Genomic DNA, 17500 nt, shown 5'->3' on the forward strand with positions numbered 1-17500 from the left:
TTTTACAGCTGCTTATTTTCTAGTTGGTGGTTACAGAAATTGTGCAGGGTTGGTGTGGCCTGTGGTGGTGGGGCCCAATGTGATATATTTTCATGGGGCCCCTACACACACACACACACACACACACACACACACACACACACACACACACACACACACACACACACACACACACACACACACACACACACACACACACACACACACACACACACACACACACACACACACACACACACACACACACACACACATAGAGAGAGAACCCCATAAATGAGTATTGTAAGAGCTGCAAGTCTCTCAGTTTGCTTCAGACGGAGACAAAAGTCAACGACAGTAGCCAAGACCCATACCACAGTTTGTGAAAGATTAGTGGAATCATTGTGGGTAGCTGGACAGGTAGGATGACTGACAGTGAAGGTGAACAGGTGGTCACGGGTCAGGTGCCAGAGGAATGGATGAGACTGAGACAGGAATTCCATAAACCATAACCATAAAGTGGTATATTTACTGGGTAGTCTGTGGTGGATTCATGGACTCACAGAATGTCTGGATTAGACGGAGTTAAGGAAGAGAAAGCAGCGAGATCGGGCGATGACGATTTCCTCCTTTTAATGAGTTGAGATCTGTCGGACATTTCCACCTGACCTAATTAAAGTGCCCCTGGCCCAGCTGAGCAAGTGGCCATGAGTTATAGGATTCTTCCACCAAATCCATGGGCCTTTTCTTCAGCCACCCTGGAAATGTGTTAAATTCCACATTCCTCAAAAAGGCTCATTGCTCCCCGTCCTCTGTCATCTCAGGGAGAGGAATTAGTCGGGCAACTGGCCGGATATATGTCTGGTTCTTTATCTGTATCTCCACTGATCTAACAAGACCATCGGTCCCAGGCATGGTCTTGGTGATATGGCCCACCGGCCAGAAGGCTCGAGGCAACTGAGAATCCACTATCATTACTAATTGGCCAGTTTCCAGGCTGGCCGTTTCTCTCTGCCATTTCCCTCTGTGCTGTAGGCTTGGTAGGTAATCCCGAATGAATCGGGCCCAGAAGTGGTCAGCCAAGATCTGGCTGTGTCGCCACTGGCATCTGCCAACGAGGTTGGTATCAGCATACATGGGTTGAGGAAGTGACGCATTTAGGCATCCCATCAAGAGCATATTTGTGTAACCGGATCAGGGTAAGCGATGTCTGCAGAGAGATATCCCAAGGGTTTGGAGTTCAGTATCCCTTCCACCTCTATCAGGACGGTCCGCAAGACAGTTTCAGTTTGGCCTCCCAGGATGACTCGTAAGGCCATCTTTACAGATTTGATCTCTCGCTCCCATGCTCCTCCAAAATGAGGAGCTCCTGGAGTTTCCAGTGTTCATTTGAATGAGATTTGTTGGTCCATCAGCTGATCCTGGAGGCTGGGTTCCATGGCGTGGAAGACTTCCTCCAAACTGGCTTCTCATGCCTTGAAGTTTGTGCCCGTCAGCCAGGATCTCGGAGATTTCCCCCCGTCGGGAGATAAACCGGCGTAGGGCCATGAGGAAGGCTTCAGTAACCAAACTCTCCAGTAGTTCCAGGTGGACACATCTAGTTGTCAAACACTTGAATAAGAATGCCCCAGTGCTTTTCCACTCGATGACCTAGCTTGATCATCAAGGGGCCAAAGCAATCTACTCCCGTTGACCAGAAGGGTGGTTTGAGGAGGTGCAAACGAGCAGGGGGTATTTTGGGCACAGTGGCTCCAGCCCGCCATCTCTGACATTCCACACAGGTGTATTGGTGCTTACGAATGGCTCCTCGTCCTCCAAGTATCCAGTACTTCCGCCTCATCTCCCATAGACTCTCTCTGGCCCTTGGTGGAGAAGCCTCTCATCAAAACTCTTAATGAGGAGGCTGGTAATTGGGTGTCTGGAGTCAAGGATAATTGGGTGAATAGCATCGGGATCCAAGACTTCTGCTTGGTGCAGCCTCCCTCCGACTCTGATCACTCCGAGGATTTAGTTATATTCTGGGGCAAGAGAGAAAAGACGGCTGTCCCTACCGGTTTTCAAAGATTTTAGCTCCTCAGGGAAGCTAACTGCTTGTGCATGCTGGAGTAATAGTGTCTCTGTCGCGAGGGAGGTGGGTATGGAAGCCACCCCATCTGAGGTCTGTTTTTTTGGTGGCGATCAGATCCGGCAGTGTTTGGGATTGTACTAGGTCAGGGAGAGCTGTTGTTGGTCCCATAGAGATGTTGTAGCATTGGGCGGATTTCCTTAACTCACTGGGGGATGGGGGCTGTCGGTCACTCGTTCTCTGGTTGTGACAAGAATGGTGGTCCCAAGCTCCAGCAATGGGGTTGAGACGGCATCCCCAGCCGCGCCCTCAGAGCATGCGCAGACCAGCTGGCCGGTGTGTTTACGGACATATTCAATCAATCCCTATACCAGTCTGCTGTTCCCACATGCTTCAAGAGGGCCACCATTGTTCCTGTTTCCAAGAAAGCTAAGGTAACTGAGCTAAACGACTACCGCCCCGTAGCACTCACTTCCGTCATCATGAAGTGCTTTGAGAGACTAGTCAAGGACCATATCACCTCCACCCTACCTGACACCCTAGACCCACTCCAATTTGCTTACCGCCCAAATAGGTCCACAGACGATGCAATCCCAACCACACTGCACACTGCCCTAACCCACCTGGACAAGAGGAATACCTATGTGAGAATGCTGTTCATCGACTACACCTCGGCATTCAACACCATAGTACCCTCCAAGCTCGTTATCAAGCTCGAGACCCTGGTTCTCGACCCCGCCCTGTGCAACTGGGTACTGGACTTCCTGACGGGCCGCCCCCAGGTGGTGAGGGTAGGCAACAACATCTCCTCCCCGCTGATCCTCAACACGGGGGCCCCACAAGGGTGCGTTCTGAGCCCTCTCCTGTACTCTCTGTTCACCCACGACTGCGTGGCCACGCACGCCTCCAACTCAATCATCAAGTTTGCGGACGACACAACAGTGGTAGGCTTGATTACCAACAACGATGAGACGGCCTACAGGGAGGAGGTGAGGGCCCTCGGAGTGTGGTGTCAGGAAAATAACCTCACTCTCAACGTCAACAAAACTAAGGAGATGATTGTGGACTTCAGGAAACAGCAGAGGGAACACCCCCCTATCCACATCGATGGAACAGTAGTGGAGAGGGTAGCACGTTTTAAGTTCCTCGGCATACACATCACAGACAAACTGAATTGGTCCAATCACACTGACAGCGTCGTGAAGAAGGCGCAGCAGCGCCTCTTCAACCTCAGGAGGCTGAAGAAATTTGGCTTGTCACCAAAAGCACTCACAAACTTCTACAGATGCACATTCAAGAGCATCCTGGCGGGCTGTATCACCGCCTGGTACGGCAACTGCTCCGCCCTCAACCGTAAGGCTCTCCAGAGGGTAGTGAGGTCTGCACAACGCATCACCGGGGGCAAACTACCTGCCCTCCAGGACACCTACACCATCCGATGTTACAGGAAGGCCATAAAGATCATCAAGGACATCAACCACCCGAGCCACTGCCTGTTCACCCCGCTATCATCCAGAAGGCGAGGTCAGTGCAGGTGCATCAAAGCTGGGACCGAGAGACTGAAAAACAGCTTCTATCTCAAGGCCATCAGACTGTTAAACAGCCACCACTAACATTGAGTGGCTGCTGCCAACACACTGTCATTGACACTGACCCAACTCCAGCCACTTTAATAATGGGAATTGATGGGAAATGATGTAAATATATCACTAGCCACTTTAAACAATGCTACCTTATATAATGTTACTTACCCTACATTATTCATCTCATATGCATACGTATATACTGTACTCTACATCATCGACTGCATCCTTATGTAATACATGTATCACTAGCCACTTTAACTATGCCACTTTGTTTACTTTGTCTACATACTCATCTCATATGTATATACTGTACTCGATACCATCCACTGTTTGCTGCTCTGTACCATCACTCATTCATATATCCTTATGTACATATTCTTTATCCCCTTACACTGTGTATAAGACAGTAGTTTTGGAATTGTTAGTTAGATTACTTGTTGGTTATCACTGCATTGTCGGAACTAGAAGCACAAGCATTTCGCTACAGTCGCATTAACATCTGCTAACCATGTGTATGTGACAAATAAAATTTGATTTGATTTGATTTAGTCAGTTGCTTAAGGGTTTTACCACTAGTAACGTCATCAGCAGGATTGTTTACGTTGTCAACATACCTCCAGTCCTGGACTTCTGTTAGGTCTTGGATTTCTGCAATGCGAGTTCCGATGAACACCTTATACCTGCAGGACTCCGACTTGAGCCAGGTCAGTACAGTGGTTGAATCACTCCAGTAGATGACCCTTTGGATTGGCAAGGTGAGCTCGGTTCGCAAGGTAGAGGCCAACTGGGCTCCGGAAAGGGCAGCTCTGAGTTCCAGCATAGGCATTGACAACTGCTTCTAGGGTGAGACCCTGGACCTGGCCGCGACAAAGGAGACACGGGTGTGGCCTTCTTTATCCTCCACTCGGAGATAGGAAACCGCCCCATAAGCGCGCTCCGAAGTGTCACAGAACACATGCAGTTCCAGGCATGATCCCAGTTGGTCAGCACAGGGTGGTACATAACATCTTGGAATTTGGAGCTCCGATAACTCTGTTTCCCAACAGATCCATCGTTCCACTAGGTCAGCCGGGTGGATCGGTTCATCCCAGTCCCTATTGGTCTGCCACAGGTCCTGGACTAAGACTTTGGCCCGGGTTGTGTATGGCAGGATATACCCAAGGGGATCGTATTGACTGGCTAGGGTCCAATAGATGGTGCGCAGAGTGGAGGTTTCGGTACTCAGGGCCAAAGTCAAGCGGTGCTTGTACCACAGGGTATCCGGTATGCAGCTACATCTCAGTCCTAGAGTGGGCTCTTCTGGGTTAGCGCCAGACTGCGATAGCCATAGTTCACTGCTACTGGACCTGGCTTGTGGCGGGAGGTGCTGAATAACCTCTGCTCTGTTACTCGCCCACTGTCGGACCTCAAATCCCCCTTTGGACAGGAGTACTTTATCAAGGAGTGCTTTCGCTTCAGCCGTGGATGGGATGCTCTGTAAGCAGTTATCCACATAGAAGGCATTCTCCACTGAATCCCATACTTCTGGGTCACTGTCTGGATGCTCCTGTGTGTGTCTCTGCAGAGTGTATATGGCACAGCAAGGACTGCAGGTGGTGCCAAATGGGAGTACTTTCATAGCCATTCATAGATTGTGGGCTCTGCGTCTCGTTCTATATGACGCCATATGAACTGGAGCAGTGTGGTGTCGGAAGGTAGCAGACTAATCTACTTTGCCAGCAAATAAGCAAACACAGGAAAGAGATCAGAGAGGACTGGAAGTGAAGAGAGCTTTTGATGCCTTTACTCCTTCTCCTCTTCTCCTTTCCTCTATTTCTAAACCTCTTTCACTCATTCTTATGACTTACTCTCTTCTGGTCTCTACTGTTTCCTCCTCTCCTCCTCTCTCTCCTGTTTCCTCCTCTCCTCCTCTCCCTCCTTCCTCCTGTTTCCTCCTCTCCCTCCTGTTTCCTCTTCTCCTCACCTCCCTCCTCTTTCCTCCTCTCCTCCTCTCCCTCCTGTTTCCTCCTCTCCTCCTCTCCCTCCTTCCTCCTGTTTCCTCCTTTCCCCCCTGTTTCCTCTTCTCCTCACCTCCCTCCTCTTTCCTCCTCTCCTCCTCTCCTCCATCCTTCCAACTATTTCCTCCTCTCCTCACCTCCCTGCTGTTTCCTCCTCTCCTCACATCCCTCCTGCCAACTATTTCCTCCTCTCCTCACATCCCTCCTGCCAACTATTTCCTCCTCTCCTCACATCCCTCCTGCCAACTATTTCCTCCTCTCCTCACCTCCCTGCTGTTTCCTCCTCTCCTCACATCTCTCCTGCCAACTATTTCCTCCTCTCCTCACCTCCCTCCTGCCAACTATTTTCTCCTCTCCTCACCTCCCTCCTATTTCCTCCTTTCCTCACCTCCCTTCTCCCTCCTATTTCCTCCTCTCCTCCTATCACCTCTGTCCTCCACCCTGTTCCTCCTTTCCTCCTCTCCTCACCTCCCTCCTATTTCCTCCTCACCTCCCTCCTGTTCATCCTTTCCTCCCGCCTGTGTCCTCCTTTCCTCTCTGGCCTTGTCTGGGTCTGACATGTTTTCAACTCATCTTTCTGCCTTGTCTTCTTGACTACTTGTGGTTTCGGGGCGCTTCACCAACCTTCATGTGAGACTTGAGAAGTCCCTGGAGATATCATTTATTTTACACAGGCCATGAAACAGGATGCCAAATCACTACCTCTTCCCACTACTACCCCGCTGTCTTAAACCTGCTTCCACCCAGACGCATGTGCACACATGCACAACAGCACACATGCACGCACACACCCATGCACACACCCAAACACGCTCACACACACATGCACGCTCACACATGCACACACAAGTAATCCTTTCACTGTTAGTCTACACCTGTTATTTACAAATCATGTAACAAATATGATTTGATTTGATTTGACACATACACTCAACCCACGTTATCCTTGCATGGCTGTGTGTGTGTCTGTGCATGCCTGTAAGGCACTTCTCATGCTGCTCTTAGAGATTACATTTCAAAAGGATCAAAAATACTCCAGACAGTCCTGCTAGGATAATCAATCAACACACCAGCACACCGAGGGAGGGAGGGAGGGAGGGAGGGAGGGAGGGAGGGAGGGAGGGAGGGAGGGAGGGAGGGAGGGAGGGGGAGGGAGGGAGGGAGGGAGGGAGGGAGGGAGGGAGGGAGGGAGGGGAGGGAGGGAGAAAAAGAGAAAAGAGAGAGAGAGACGTGTGTAGAGAGGGTAAAGAAAAAAGAACATGCATATATATACAGTTGGGGACTGCGGCCTGCATCTGTATCTGTGCTGGAGAATTGGAGTCATAAATCAAGGAGGGCTGTCAGGAAGAGGAACATGTAGAGGAGGGAGGAATGGGGGAGAGGGGGTAGAGAGAGAGGGGCAGCGCCTCAGCCATCCAACAAGCATCCTGCCAGCGCGAGATGGCAATTTCCCTGAATGTCAGCTGCGTCAGGCAGAGGGAAAAGGGTGGAGCAGATAAGGCAGTGTAAGCATCTCTGTCCTCGACCTCTGGACGCACGGCGAAGCCCCCAAATCTCATTACACTGACATGAGAGAATTTGCTCACTGTGTAACCACATTATTTTCACTCTGTAATCAACCAATGGTATATACTGTATAGGGAAGTGTGTGTGTGTGTTTACGTCAGCCAGGTCAACCGTAATACAAGTCAGTATTAAGCCTTATTTGCACGGGAATAGAAAGACCTATTCACACAGGACTAGTATTACTATAAAACGTTGGTTATGTAATTATTACCCCAGCATATCCGTTTTTCCAGAGGACAATTTGGACTGGATCTGTCCTTTTTTCATAAATCTTTCTTTTTTTTCAATAAATTGACAGTTATGACGGAAGCCTGGAGGTTTTTTTCTAGGCATGAAGATACTTCAACATGTCCGGGTGAAAACAGGCTACACTGATAACTCAAGCTTGTTTCCCAAGTTTCTAAACCATACCAAACTTTCTTCGGTATAGTGACACGACAATATTTGATTTGAGGAAGTATGATCATTATCATAAGGATATTTTAGCAATCCGCAGTAGAAGACGTCCTAAATGCCCCCCATGTGACATGCGTTTTTAGGTTATGGATGAGAAAGCTGGCCGCCCTGGCCAAACTGAGCAATCGGGGGAGAAAGGCTTTGGTCAGGAAGGTGACCAAGAACCCGATGGTCACTCTGACAGAACTCTAGAGTTCCTCTGTGGAGATGGGAGAATCTTCCAGAAGGACAACCATCTTTACAGCACTCCACCAATCAGGCCTTTATGGTAGAGTGACGGAAGCCACTCCTCAGAGAAATGCACATGGCAGCCTGCTTGGAGTTTGCCAAAAGACACCTAAAGACTCTCAGACCATGAAAAACAAGATTCTCTGGTCTAATGAACGGAGATGTTTTTCAGCTGCAGGGACTGGGAGACTAGTCAGGATCGAGGCAAAGAGGAACAGAACATAATACAGAGAGATCCTTGATGAAAAGAGCACTCAGGACCTCCGATTTGGGTTCAACTTCCAACAGGACAATGACCCTAAGTACACAGCCAAGACAACGCAGGAGTAGGTTTGGGACAAGTCTCGGAATGTCTTTGAGTGGCCCAGCCAGAGCCCAGACTTGAACCCGATCGAACATCTCTGGAGAGACCTGAAAATAGCTGTTCAGCAACACTCCCCAACCAACCTGACAGAACTTGAGAGGATCTGCAGAGAAGAATGGGAGAAACTCCCCAAACACGGGTGTGCCAAGCTTGTACAGTCATACCTAAGAACACTTGATGCTGTAATTGCTGCCAAAAGTGCTTCAACAAAGTACTGAGTAAAGAGTCTGAATACTTTTGCAGGTTTTTTTTTCTTTCTTATAAATTGGCAAAAAATCTAAAACCTGTTTTTGCTTTGTCATTATGGGGTATTGTGTGTAGATTGATGAGGGGGAAAAAACCAATTTAATCAATTTTAGAAGAAGGCTGTAATGTAATAATGTGGAAAAAGTTAAGGGGTCTGAAAACTTTCCAAAGGCACTGTAGTGTACCACTTTTAACCAGAGACATTCCATATTTAGTGCACTATATAGGGAATAGGGTGCCATTTGGGACTCCCTAAATAACGTCCCTTTCTCCTCTGTAGCTGTGTGATCGACTCTCAGCCTTCACAGCTAAAAATTGCTATTGTCAGGTGGGTGTGACACATTTGTGGCGAGTAGAAGTCTATGAAAACACTATTTAAAACCAAACTGTTTAACATTATCCCAACTTACATTTTCCATGACACAGTTATTGTATGAGGCTCTGACACAAAGAGGAGTGTAGTTATACCACCCATCTGACCCCTAAATCTCAAAAGAAATGTAAGAAAAGTGCAAACGTCTGAGACACGTGTTACCCTTCTCTGCAATTTGTACAGCTGTAAACGAAAGGTAGAAATATATCATTGTGATAATAATAGCAGTAATGTGGTCGACCATGTTGTACTTGAATAGTGTGTGCGTGTGTGCTGTTTCACCATAGACCACCCACACCACACCTCACCGGATCTCTCTCTCTCCCTTTCTCTCCCTCTCTCCCTCACTCTCTCATTCTTTCCCTCCTTCTCTCTCTCTCCATCCCATTCCACACAGTCTTTCCCTCTTCTCTGGTGTCTGACAGACAGCCAGTGTGCCATGCCAGGAGCCCATGGAAAGCTATATCTTTATTAGGCTGTGGGTAGAGAGAGGAAGGAAATAGACATGATGATTTGTAGGTTGGCCATAATGTTGATGGATGATGATAATTCACTGGGTCTGTTTCATGTTGAATCATCAACAAGCTCTCCCAGTCTCAATGCACAATCCAACGTTTGTCCATAAACGTGTTGAATCAGCTCTTACCACCCAGTTAGTTAGGCTTCTGTGTTACTTCTGTGTCTTGGCTCCATTACACGTTATTTTTCTGATTTAATAGGACTATTTTCACGAGTTCGGCTTCTCGCCATCTGATGAACTTGTCGGTAGGGGTAGTAGTTGATAGAGTTTGGCATGTGGGTTTTGACTTGGATGGGGTTCAGGGTTGGTCGCTGGCCTCCCGTCAGGGTCAGCCCCCGGGTCGTTAACTGGGGTTATGCTGAGCCGGCTGGCAGGGTGTGGAGAAGCAACGAGATGGCTGTGGGGATGATGTGGGAGCAGTGATGTAGTTAAGACACTAAACCTCCAATCCGAGTCGAGTCCCAAGTTCCTGGTGTTCGAGTCCCAGTCTTGTACACTAGTCTAGTTTAAGTCGAGTCCCAAGTCTTTTGGTAGTGCTAAAGTCAGGGTCTAATAATTGAAAGCTACATTTGGTAATGTGTTGCAAATTATGAAGGCTAGTCAGGTAATGCAATAGCTATCTAACATTTTATGTTTTAGCTAGCATGTTGAAATATGCAGGAAAGAGAGACTTTCTGACAACAAGTTGCTAGATAGAAGATGGGCACATGCAGGAGGTTCAGCCCCTTCCTTGGGCTGGTGAAGCATGTGTTGGGAAGGCCGTGTGATGGCTGCCTGGTGGTGCAGGGGGATTTGTTCCATCTGGAATCTGGAGGTGTGGAGTGCAGGGAGGAAGTTCAGGAGGTCCCGGGTTCGGTCCAGGCAAGATGCCAGAGCTCTGGTAGGGTGTCGAGTTGGACTGGCCGAGTTGCACTTCAGTGAATGAGCTGAGTTATCCACTCAATCCGGTTGAAGTGTTTGCTTGTAGACGTGCACTACAGTGGAGCACATCGAGTGGCATATGGTGCGTTTGGCACGGATGAGGTGAAAAGAGTGGACAGGGGTGGAAGAGGTGACAAGACAATGTAAGCAAGGTAGAGTCCCTGGTCCTGGACAAAGGTTGTGCTGAATTCCCCTTCCTGGTAGGGTCAACCCCCAGTCGTTGACTGGTGCTGGACTGCCCAGTGCAGGGAAAGGCCCTGGTCATGGACCAAGGTTGTGCTGGACGGCCCAGTGCAGGTAAAGGTTGAAGTGGAGAACGACAGGGAGGTATATTAGTTATTCTTTTATTGTAGCTTTTCCAGGAGCCAGTGAATATGCACAAAGTATTGACCTAAGTTATCCTCTGGAGTGAGCGCTGTATCTCTGTCGTTGCCATCTTTTGCATCTTCTTGCATCTTCTTGCTGTGAGTTTATTTCCCAGTTTGGTGCATCTTTAGATGGGTTATCATGTTGGTCAAATGAGTGTTAAGATTTGCGCAAAGGGTTACGCGAAGGGCTGGAATTGGTTGCCCCAAAAATGTTCCAGGAAGACAAAGGGTACAGGTTGCAGATGCTGGAATGGCTCATCTGGAGAAGCGGGGGACTGTATTTGTAAGTCGCTCTGGATAAGAGCGTCTGCTAAATGACTTAAATGTAAATGTAAATGTAAGAATGCGGACAGCAGAGAAGGCGGAGGGGCACTGTGGAGATGGCAGTGGAGGTGTACTGTGGATGGGCACTGTGGAGATGGCAGTGGAGGTGTACTGTGGATGGGCTCTGTGGAGATGGCAGTGGAGGTGTACTGTGGATGGGCACTGTGAAGGTGGCAGTGGAGGTGTACTGTGGATGGGCACTGTGGAGATGGCAGTGGAGGTGTACTGTGGATGGGCACTGTGGAGATGGCTGTGGAGGTGTACTGTGGATGGGCACTGTGGAGATGGCAGTGGAGGTGTACTGTGGATGGGCACTGTGGAGATGGCAGTGGAGGGGCACTGTGGAGGTGCACTGGATGTGGGAGGTGTACTGTGGAGGTGCATCATGGAGGAAAGTGGACGTAAAGGCGTGTGGAGCCGTGGGAGTGGCGAAGGCCTCGGAGGGAGGGGAGAAAGTGGCCGAGGAGCTGCAAGAGAGGTGAGGGAGGAAGGGAGAGTGGAGATAGTGGCTGAGAAAGCAAGAGGAGCAGGAGGTAGTGGGTTTTTTATTTGTCTTTCATTTCTCCTAGAGGAAACGGAGAGAGGAAGAGAAGGACACAGTAAAGGGCTTCGCCCAGGAACTCTAAGTCGGGGGAACCTGAGGGGGGAACCAGAGCATCGAACCTCGGCAGTGGGGCAGCATGCTGGTCCAGTCACTGCAGGATCCATCGGCTGTGGTGAGGTGGACATGGAAAACCAGGCCGAGAATGAACTTGCAGGAGTGAAGATAGATGCCGTTTAAAAACTATGAGGGCGATTGATCAAGCAAGGGGAGTAAGGCGGCCTTGTTTGATGCAGGTGATAAAATTGGCATGTCCATATGTGGAGTTACTTGCGAACAAGCCGTATTCCAATATGGGTGTCTGTGCCCACATATGAAGTTCCTGTTCCGGGCCACATTCCAATACGAAAGTGTGTACCCAAATATGGAGTTCCTGCTGTAAGACTGCATTACAATACGAAAGACAATGCCCATATATGGAAGTTCCGGCTGTGGATTAGATGTGTCATCTGAAGCTTAAAGCGCTACTCCTGAAACTACGTTATAGACTACACATTAAATTAACTCCATCCCAAATCACCCAAAAGCACACTCTCTGTTAAACATATCTATGCCGACTTATGCGTGCAGCCACTGCAGTGCCTCCTACAGTTTCCTAGTGTGCGTCCACAAATGGAAAACTATTCCTTATGTAGTGCACTAGTTTAACCAGGGCCCATGAGTAACCACCGTCTAAAGGTTTCAGCCTCCTTCCCATCTCTGTCAGTCAGTTGATCCACTGTCTCTCTCCTGACAAACCTGTAGCTTCACACACACACACACACACACACACACACACACACACACACACACACACACACACACACACACACACACACACACACACACACACACACACACACACACACACACACACACACACACACACACACACACACACACACACACACACACACTCTCTCTATTGTACAGCACTCAATTAAATTAAATTCAAGGGACTTTATTGGCATGGGAAACATATGTTAACATTGCCAAAGCAAGTGAAGTAGATAATAAAAGACTGTTGCCTCTAGTGGCCAGTTTCCACGTCTATCAACGTCCTGAGACATTGATAGATCTAATACTGACTTGTAATCACAGGTGACCTGGCTGGTGTGCATGCATGTGTGTGTGTGGGCGTGGGCGCGTATGCTTCGTGGATGTTTCTGCATAAATGGGTGCACGCTCCATCCACGTGTGTCGTCAGTTTGGTGTCAACCCGCTCCTCCACACACTCCAACAGCATCCAGTTGAAGCTCCCATCCTCTACAAGACCATGGTGCTTACCTACGGAACAGCAAGAGGAACTGCCCCTTTCCTTACTTCAATCCCTACACCCCAACCTGAGCACTCCCTTCTGTCACCTCTGGTCTCTTGGCCCTCCCACCCCTATGGGGGCGCAGCTTCCACTCAGCCCAGTCCAATCTATTCTCTGTCCTGGCACCCCAATGGTGGAACCAGCTTCCCCCTGAAGCTAGAACAGCAGAGTCCCTGCCCATCTTCTGAAAACATCTGAAACCCTACCTCTTCAAAGAGTATAATAAATAATCCCACAGCACCCCCTTCGACACAAAAAAAGCCTTTTGTGAACTAACACTCACACTTTATTATAATTCTTTTTACTAGGTCTGACTTTACTGATAGCTACTTTATTCGGGAAACATGTACTTACTATGACTGTGATATGTGGTTGTCCCACCTAGCTATCTTAAGATGACTGGTAACTGAATGAACTAACTGCTCTGGATAAGAGTGTCTGCTAAATGGCTCAAATGTCAATGTAAAATGTGTGTGAGTGTAGCATTCCTGCTCTTCGTTCCAGTGTGGGCAGGGAGCACGTTGACGTGTCATGAATGGCTGTCTTGCTGTGCTGTGGGTTTAGAGTGTGAAGTCAACTCCTCAAAGCAGTATTGTGTTCAAGACCATCTAAAACGAGACCGAATCAAGACCAATACCGGAGAAAATAGAGTCAGAGTCAAGACCAAGACTGGGGGGGGGTCAAGACTGAGTCAAGACCAAGACTGGAGGGGGGGGGTAAAGACTGAGTCAAGACCAAGACCGGAGGGGGAGGGGTCGAGACTGAGTCAAGACCAAGACTGGAGGGGGGTCAAGACTGAGTCAAGACCAAGACTGGAGGGGGGGGTCAAGACTGAGTCAAGACCAAGACTGGAGGTGGGGGTCAAGACTGAGTCAAGACCAAGACTGGAGGGGGGTCAAGACTGAGTCAAGACCAAGACTGGAGGTGGGGGTCAAGACTGAGTCAAGACCAAGACTGGGGGGGGTCAAGACTGAGTCAAGACCAAGACTCGAGGGGGGTGAGACTGAGTCAAGACCAAGACCGGAGGGGGGGTTGAGACTGAGTCAAGACATGAGAGGGGTTGAAGCTGAGTCAAGACCAAGACCGGAGTGTGGGCGAGACTGAGTCAAGACCAAGAACAGAAAAATGTGAGTCCAATTCAAGACCATGATTGTAATTTTGTCATTAGGTGTTTTACAAAATGTGCACTCTCTCCTACATGGAGTGTGCTGGTATTACGGTCGCTGTCCTTTTAAATTACGAGTACTCAAATTACGAGTCCTCTAGTGTCAGCAGCATAGAGACATGAGGGGCCAGGAGGGATCAGAGCAGAGAGCAGGACCACCCCAACACCCCAACACAGAGCAGGAAGGCCTGTTGACCTGCTGGGGTCAGAAATCCTCACAGTTTGTGAGTCCGTGTGCGTGTGTGTTGTTCCCTGTCAGGAGTCACCCCTCTCCTCCTACTCCCCTCCCTTTCAAGTGAGACAGTGATTAATGATCCTCAGCTGTCACGTACATTACTCATTGGGTTTCTCACCAGCCCTCCCTCTCTCGTTCTCTCTCGTTCCTCTCTCTCGTTCCTCTCTCTCACTCTTTCTTCCTCTCTTTCTTTCCTCTTTCTCCCTCTCTTCCTCTCTCTCTTTCCCTCCTCCTCTCTCTCTCTTCCTTTCTTTCCTTCTCTCTCTCTCTTTCTCTCCCCCTCTCTCTTTCTCTCCCACTCTCTATCCTCTCTCTCTCCTTTTCTCACCTTCTCTCCTCTCTCCCCCCTCTCTTTCTCCCCCTCCATCTCTCTCTCTATCTCTTTATTTCTCTCTAGGGATGAAAGAGAAGTGAGGGATGCTGAGCGGTAATGAGACTACAGCCTTACCATCAGAGACGCCACAGACCCAAAGAGAGAGGGAGGGGGAAAGAGAGTTGGAGAAAAGGAGAGATGGAGAGTCGAGGAGACAGAGAAGGTGGGGAAACAACAACATGTCTCTCCCACAGGAGCGGGAATAGAAAGGCCTTTCACTGCATACTGAGTGCTGAAAAGAATAATACCACTAATGAAAGGCATGAGCGTGAGCAAGAATATTTTCACAGGCCCCCATATGTGTGTGTTGGTTGTGTGTTTGGTGTGTTTGATGTGTGTGTGTGTTGGTAGTGTGCGTGTGTGTGTGTGGGGGGGGGGATGAATATGCCATCCGAGGACGTTTGACTGTGAGAAAGCCCAGATGCCCAGTGTCAGGCGTTACTCTCCCCCTGAGCGATGATGGATGACGCCAAATGAAAAGTTTCCTCTCTTGGACTGAATCAGCCGTCAGAGGACAGCCATCTGCTTTCCATTGGCCAGGCCTGACAGGAGAGGGCCTGGTCTGCAATGTGCTGGACTGAGCTGGACTGAGCTGGATGTGATGGGGCCCGGTCTGCAATGTGCTGGACTGAGCTGGACTAAGCTGGATTGAACTGGACTGAGCTGGACTGAGCTGGAATGAGCTGGGTGTGATGGGGCCTGGTCTGCAATGTGCTGGACTGAGCTGGACTGAGCTGGGTGTGATGGGGCCTGGTCTGCAATGTGCTGGACTGAGCTGGACTGAGCTGGACTGAGCTGGATGTGATGTGGCCTGGTCTGCAGTGTGCTGGACTGAGCTGGACTAAGCTGGACTGAACTGGACTGAGCTGGACTGAGCTGGACTGAGCTGGGTGTGATGTGGCCTGGTCTGCAGTGTGCTGGACTGAGCTGGACTGAGCTGGACTGAGCTGGGTGTGATGTGGCCTGGTCTGCAGTGCGCTGGACTAAGCTGGACTGAACTGGACTGAGCTGGATGTGATGGGGCCTGGTCTGCAGTGTGCTGGACTGAGCTGGACTGAGCTGGACTGAACTGGACTGAGCTGGGTGTGATGGGGCTTGGTCTGCAGTGCGCTGGACTAAGCTGGACTGAACTGGACTGAGCTGGATGTGATGGGGCCTGGTCTGCAGTGTGCTGGACTGAGCTGGATGTGATGGGGCCTGGTCTGCAGTGAGCTGGACTGAGCTGGACTGAGCTGGACTGAACTGGACTGAGCTGGATGTGATGGGGCCTGGTCTGCAGTGTGCTGGACTGAGCTGGACTGAGCTGGACTGAACTGGACTGAGCTGGATGTGATGGGGCCTGGTCTGCAGTGTGCTGGACTGAGCTGGACTGAGATGGGGCCTGGTCATGTGTCCCAAATGACGACCTATTTCCTTTATACCCACATGAAAAAATACTAATATACACTACGGTACAAATACTATAGTATTCACTGTAGTGTTTTTGTGGAGTTTACTGTATTGTTCAGTATAGTGTTTTTGCGGGCCAAAGTCATCAAAAACACTACAGTGAATACTGTAGTATATACTGTAGTATATACTGTAGTATACTATAGAATTTACAGTTAACTATGGTATAAATACTGTAGTAAAAAACTGTGGTACTATATTAATTTATGTAGTGTTTTTGAGGGTTGCACTATATATAAACACTACTATGTAGTATTTACTGTAGTGTTTTTGTGGACATTACTGTAGTATTTATTTGACATAGAAGTGGAGGCTTTCTCCTTCAGGAGAAATACTCAAATAAATAAAGATCCATAGCCTGTCGGTAGGTAGGTAGGGCTTGGGCCTGAACAGATAGTTCAGAGTTTCTGCTCTTTTCTATAACCTGTAAGAAACACAATATGGTCTATACTTGGCATGTAGGTTTCTCACTAGTGGGTGGCACAAATTGTGATATGGGTAGGGAAATGGGTAGGGTATATGCAAATTAAATAGTGTAGTAAAGAATTGTGGTGTTTTTGTGGACTGTATTGTTTTTGCGGATATTAGTGTAGCATTTACTACAGTGTTATCTTTACTGTAGTATTCTACAGTGTTCTACAACATTCTATAGTAAGTACTACACATGATCGAGCAATGCTACAGTGTGTAGTATAGTATTCTAAAGTATACAGTATACAGTCTTTTTTCATGTGGGTAGTGCACTATATCTGGAGAAAAAAACATATGGAATAAGGTGCCATTTGGAATGCAGTGAGGGTCATGGCCTGGTTTACTGGGTCTGGGGGTGCTAGTGGCAGGGAGGGAAGGTAGGCAACCTGGGATAGGGTTATGGTTGAGACTAGGGTTATGGTTGAGACTAGGGTTAGGGTTGAGACTAGGGTTAGGGTTGAGACTAGGGTTATGGTTGAGACTAGGGTTAGGGTTGAGACTAGGGTTAGGGTTGAGACTAGGGTTAGGGTGGAGGCTAGGGTTAGGGTTGAGGCTAGGGTTAGGGTTGAGGCTAGGGTTAGGGTTGAGACTAGGGTTAGGGTTGAGGCTAGGGTTAGGGTTGAGGCTAGGGTTAGGGTTGAGACTAGGGTTAGGGTTGAGACTAGGGTTAGGGTTGAGACTAGGGTTAGGGTTGAGACTAGGGTTAGGGTTGAGACTAGGGTTAGGGTGGAGGCTAGGGTTAGGGTTGAGGCTAGGGTTATGGTTGAGGCTAGGGTTAGGGTTGAGGCTAGGGTTGAGACTAGGGTTAGGGTTGAGGCTAGGGTTGAATCAATCAAATTGATTTATAAAGCCCTTTTTATATGTCACAAAGCAGATGTCACAAAGTGCTGTACAGAAACCCAGCCTAAAACCCCAA

Source organism: Oncorhynchus gorbuscha, linkage group LG05 (assembly GCF_021184085.1).
Source record: "Oncorhynchus gorbuscha isolate QuinsamMale2020 ecotype Even-year linkage group LG05, OgorEven_v1.0, whole genome shotgun sequence".
In the NCBI taxonomy this organism is placed as follows: Eukaryota; Metazoa; Chordata; class Actinopteri; order Salmoniformes; family Salmonidae; genus Oncorhynchus; species Oncorhynchus gorbuscha.